Below are 6,000 nucleotides of genomic sequence, written 5' to 3' on the forward strand. Positions count from 1 at the left end.
CTACACTCAAGAAAAGTGTCATACCTTCCTGATATAGCTGCTTTTTTGGTAATTCTCATGCACATCTGGCCCTTCCTCGTTATGCATCTAACCCCAATAGGTTATTTTTTGGAGAAGAAAATCAAGGTGTTTGAAATCAACGGATGGAGACCCAGATAAATAACATATTGGAACTGAAATGAAAATTACCAAGTTGATGTCCCTTTCCTTTTCACAGAGAACTGAGATGGAATCCACAGAATCCGAAGCAAAGGTCCAATTTCACAGTGTGGTATTGATGGGTTTGGCAGCACTGGAAAAATGTGAAGGGAAACTGGGTACATATTTTTTCTTCTATCATTTTCTTTCTATTTCCTTCCTAGCTTTGGAATGTTTCCTTTTCACTAAAATCAAGAAAGACAGATGGTCTCTTTCTCCAAGTGTTCTGAGTTCTCTCATTTCTAAAATCAAGAGCTCACTGGTCTACCACTTCAGCACACCTGGAAGTTCCAAGTCAAACTAAGCAATGATTTTGGAAGAGGGTGTTTAGGATTTTATTTCTATGTTATCACAATAACCAGCTTTATACTGGCCTTGTGCCTTCTATGGAATAATAATAATAATAAAAATAATAAAATACTATGTATTCCCAATACCACAGAGTTTTGCTTAGACCCCACCAAGAATGAGCCCCGAGCATAAGTTCTGAGAGTTCAGGAGTAAGTTCTGAGCAAACCTGGGAGTGGCCCACCTCTTCTATCCATTTAAAAAAAGGATGATAAAAAAGTAAGTTTCTATTATTCTATAACACTGGACTTTGTTATTCCCACTGATATTCCAACAGCAGCACTTTAAATGCTGGAGAAATAGGATACCAGCTCAGGAAACTACATTCAGCTAAGAAAAGTTCATGTACGATTTTAAGCCACTCCTACATATCTTAGTGTTAAATACCCCTGTATGTCCCACAGAGACCCAGGAGAATCTAGATTTAATATTTTTGTCATCAGATTCTATGATGGAAATATACTACATTTGTAGGCTTTCCTCCATATACCATCTCAAGTTTATGTCTGGTTTCACTTTATTATTGAATGTAACCATTCTCTTTTGTAGTTAAAAGGTATAGTTTGCTTTTGGGATTTTTTTTTTTTGCATTTTAATTAGGAGTGGGGTGCCCACTGTGATAAGTGTTTTCCCATGTAAAGAATCTGTGATCAAATAAATTAGCATCCTGGATCAGAAAACATCCCAGACACAGACCAGGACATCCTGTGGTTCACTGGCCCAAATATTGAGGCAGGGGCCACTGAAAATGAGTCATAAAGCCTGGAGTTTGCATCTGGTTATAATGTACAGAATGGAAACTTCTCTGAGAGGCTAAGTATCTACTTTCACTAAATAACCTCTGCTATCAGTTAAAAGGCAGAAAAGGCAAGAGGAATACAGTTTCTAATTTGCTGGAAGTGGCCTATGTAAATAAACAGAAAACAAAGTAAAAAACTCAATCTTTTTAGCTACTTGTGTAAGGCCAATAATCATGGGAAATCCTATTTGCAGACCTTTATTTTTTTAATAATTTTTAAAGAAATCTAGTCTGTCTCCATTTTGATTTCTAGGCTACCTTTGCTTTTACATCAAGTCAGGTATGATACATGTGACTTCAGTAGAAGGCATCATCTTTCCATCAATACTTTGCAAAAACACCCCCCAGAAACACTGCCAGCATGAAATATATAATATAATCAGAAATAAATGCCTGGACAGATGTCTGCATACTTATTTGCACTGTTCATTCTGTCAGTGAGGAAATCTAGGAGAATGACGAGGGGGAAATACTTGCAAGGGTTTATTTCTGCAGATCCAGCAAATTCCCAGAGGAGGCAGCCGAGTATTGCTGGTTACAGCTAGAATTTGCTCGGCTCATCAGAGCCTCAGGAGATGGTCACACAGGACTCTGATCACATGGCCTATTCCTTGTCCTCAGGTCCCCTTCAGCACCCCAAATAGTAGCAACTGATTTCTTTATGCCAAGGAGCAAAGCCTCTATCCCAGTCCTTTTGCAATCAAATGAATGCTTGCAAGATATTTTTTGAAGTTTCTGAAACTCCAATGCTTTGGAAACCCTGTCAGTAAGTCAAATACCTTTTTGGTGTGTAAGAAAGAACGGGGATTCAATACAAAGAGTGGAATCCTGCCAAAATGGCAAAATCTCATCAAGTCCTGGAAGAGGGGAATCATTCAGGCATAAACAGTCTGAGCCAGGAACTGTCTCTGAAAATTGCAGTAGTTTCCAAAATATTCTGGCAAGATGAGGAGAAAGGTATTGCACTGGATTGGATCGAAAGCTGTATCCACTCCCTCCATGTCAGTCTCTATTCTGAGAAATTCCTACCAGCCTCACCACCTCAAATCAAAACTAACTACAGGATCAATGACAGGAAAAGTGACAGCCCAAAACTCCTATGTCCATCGATGCAAAGGATTGGATTTTAGCTTCATACCCTCCCCCACTCACCCCACCTCCATCCTTTCTTTTTCACTGGACATTTAAGTAAAATGTGGAGTAGTTCCAGGGTTAGTCACACTAAGACATACAATCCTCCTTTTATAAGAAAACCAGAAACCCTGTTATTACATCAATGAAAGTAAACTTCAGGAGAGTTGTGAGTCTGTCAGGAGATTGTTAAAACCTGTCTAATGACCTGCTCGGCCCTTAATGACAAAGATATGTCACATTCTAAGTGCCCGATGCCCTTTGATAATTTTCAAGCTGCACCTCTCATTTTTTCTTCCTTTCACTTTGACACCAGGGCTTGTATCGAGTGATAATATTACTAAGACTAGCTGTTTTCTAATAGTAACCAGCTCTCTCCTTCGCAGGAAAAATAAAAAGGAACCGGAGAACTAATACTTTCCCCCAAAGTAGCCAGTTTGACTCTTGGAGTTCCATTCATTGGCTTGTTCATTAATATTGTTCCAAAGAATCCTCAAAGATGCTCAAAAATGACACTGTCCTCTTTGTTACTCTTTACACAGGCTTAACCCGAAAATCAACCCTAAGTGCTCTCGGGAGGAACTTCCTTGGGGAAAGTTATCGAAAGCTCCCCAAGCACTTTCCTTCTTAGCTCTGCTTTCTTCCTTTCCCCCGCCCCCAGGACCTCATTACCATTTTAAAAACACCCTACTGAGTTGAGTTTGCTGGCCGCCAAGTCTCTGCAAACTTTCCTTTAAACATCGGCTGCAAAGGCCCCTTACAATCATCTACAACAGCTGGTTTTGCATTGCTACTCTGATAGTCAAGATGCAATACTTGTCTTTTAGCGGGAACCATTTATTATCGTTATTTATGTGTACACACAGATACACACAGACACACACAGACACACACAGTTCCTACTTCTGCATGTCGGAAAAAAATATCACATCTGGATACCTACAGATAATCCACTTACTAGTGAGCTCATAAAGACCAGCTCACTCTAGGAGAGCGCAGTGATGCCCAAGCCCCTTACGGGGCTCAATATGCGGATCCCCAGCGCTTAGAGACTCCCCCCTTCCTTCACCTCCAGACCTCGCCGGCATCTTTAACGAGTGCCCACCAAACCCAGGGAGAGGTCAGCTCTGTCCAGCATGACTCACCTGAACTACAGCTAAGAAATATGGGAGGCCAGCACGCTAGGAAGGAAAGCCTAGGCTGGCACCCCGTTTTTTCTTAAGCATCCAAGCCGGGAGGTGAATTCCAACCGCGAGCAGGAGGAATACCCGGGAAAAGTCCAGCACGCATGGGGAAAAAAAATAAAATAAATAAAAATAAAATAAAATAAAAAGCGCAGGACGCCCCGCGTTCAGCATCCACCCAAGGAAAGGCGGGAGGGCTCCAGAGAGTCAGAGGGCAGGCAGGAGGAGACTCGGGGATGCAGAATCCGAATAACCCGCCTCCGGGGCTACGCGGACTTGGGCAGATCCATCCCCGTGCGGTGAAAGGCGAAGGCTGTTTGGGGCGCAGAGGGAACCGGCCCCCCGCCAGCACACGCACACGCCCCCTTCTCGGCCCCGACCTCTGCAGATCCCCGCGGCCCCGACTGGTGCGCTCCTCCTGCATGCCTGGTCCGAGGGCGCGAGATGGGAAGGCCCCTGGCGGTGCCTTTTTTTTGGGGGGGTGGGGGTGGGGGGAGACGTCCACGCGCATGCTGGGATCCGCTGGGGGCCCCCTGAACTCGCCAACTCGCGTGGCACCTGGCGTGGGGCCACTCCACCTGCCGGGCCTGCGCGCCCTTGGCACGGCAGGAACTTGGGGGGACTCTGGGCCAAGCTCCTCCGCTCGCGCCCCAAGGAGTCTTGCAGCATGGGACTCCAGCCCTGGAAGCCCTCCCAGTTGTCCGCACTCACCTGGGGCCTCGCTGCCCTCCCGGAGGCGGCGTCCGGCGCTTGCACCCCGGCCCTGGGCATCCGAGAGGGCGCGCGCTCAGCAGCCGGGCGCCCGTGGGCGCTGGTGGGGAAGAAACCCCTGCCTGGGGCGCGCAGCTAGGTGCGCGGGGCCCCAGCTCCCGGTTCCAGGGTCCGCCCCCGGTTGCCCGCAGGCTTTAGCGCGCGACTCCGACCCCGGGTCCGACCCAAGCGAGCTGGAACGCGCGTCCGGAGAGGGCGAGAGGTTAGCGCGACTGCACGGCTAGAGAGCGGGCGCGGAGCTGCTGCCAGGCAGGTGAAGAGGGGGAGCAGCGGTCAGCTCCGGAGCCAGCGGCCCCGCCGAGTCCCGGCCACTTGGGCACCTCCGGGAGAGTCGGCGAGGGCTGGCGCAGTGGCAGCCGCTCTGCCGGCCCACGCGCGCATCCCCGCGCGCTCACCCGCGCACCCCTGCTCCACCCACCCCTCCCGGGTGCTCGGTGCAGAAGGAGCCTTCGCTGGAAAACCCAGAGGAGACCAGGAGGTTTGTGCGTCTGCGAGCGGCGCAGAGAGAGGGGATGAAGGGGAAACGGGGAAGCAATGGCCCTCCCCATCCCCAGCCCATCCCACCCCAGCCCCCTTGGGTTTTGGATGCCGCGACCCCAGAGCTCCGAGGCAGAAGTCAAAGTCGTCAAACTCAGCCCAACTTACCCTTTTGGAGAGAGGGAGAGTTTTGCCCTTTCAGTCTTCTCGCTTGGACCGCCTTACTTGTACTTTCTTTGCTGGCAAGCCAGACGCCCTCTCCTGCCCAGCCTTTCCATGCAAAACTTCCCAGGTGTGGGATTTACGCGCGCGGAGGCTTGGCCGTCCCCCTTAGCCCCCCGCAGCAGGCAGGCGCGGGTGGTGCGGGGTTCTGGGAGCGTCGACAGGATCCGCCCGCCGCGTCTTTTGGCAACCGGGTGACTAAAGTGGTGGGTGTCGAGGGTGAGGGACCGACTCCATCACTGTTTCCGAGCACGTTCCTGGGCTCTTTTGGTCCTCGCGGCCAAGGGAATCGCGATAGGCTTGGGTGGTGATTCTCAAGTCAATAGGCAGGTGATTCAGATGGACATGCCTCCCTCCCTGGTCAGCCGCTAGCTAGCATGTCCCACTTCTTTGGCTGCAGTGCTCGCTGCTGGATGCGACTGATTCTAGACCAGACCGACACTGTGATGATTCTAGCCACAAATGTGGTTTCAGTCCCTGCAAAGTTCTGGCTTAGGCTGAGCCCGGTTTACATCTGCCTTAGTTTCAAGCACCAAGTTCAAGTTCTACCTTGCAAGTCTTCAGCGTCCCCCTGCTCCGTACATGCCCAGTGTCCATCCCATCCCAGGCAAGCTGGGATTTTTAGAACCGACCCATCGCTCTCTGCCTTAACCCCTAGGATTTTCCCAGGATGCACTTCTCTCTCAGTCGGGGTTTCCATCATTGGCTTCATCATTGAATTCTTTAATGTCCCTCAACCGCCTTTTGGTGATAGTAACAGAAATAAAAAGCTTCTTTTGGAACCTTCAAAGTAGCAGAGAGTAATCTAAGCTTTATTTTTTATTTTTTGTCTGAGGAAGAATCAATCCCTAAAACCACACCTCATGGTTC

General features: G+C 48.9%; 1 protein-coding gene across 2 annotated transcripts in view; it reads right to left on the reverse strand.

Moving 5' to 3' along the window:
• Positions 1 to 4,811, reverse strand: part of CDH7 (cadherin 7) — a 145,805-nt gene extending 140,994 nt beyond the window's left edge. The window contains exon 1 of one of the 2 annotated variants that reach the window (XM_049782176.1): positions 4,372 to 4,811. The gene's annotated coding sequence lies outside the window, so the exon portion shown is untranslated. Of the gene's footprint in view, positions 1 to 3,621; positions 3,739 to 4,371 lie in introns of those variants that run through there. The other variant, XM_049782177.1, reaches the window with a different exon arrangement.
• Between the last annotated feature and the right edge of the window lie 1,189 nt (positions 4,812 to 6,000).

Source organism: Suncus etruscus, chromosome 10 (assembly GCF_024139225.1).
Source record: "Suncus etruscus isolate mSunEtr1 chromosome 10, mSunEtr1.pri.cur, whole genome shotgun sequence".
NCBI lineage: Eukaryota > Metazoa > Chordata > Mammalia > Eulipotyphla > Soricidae > Suncus > Suncus etruscus.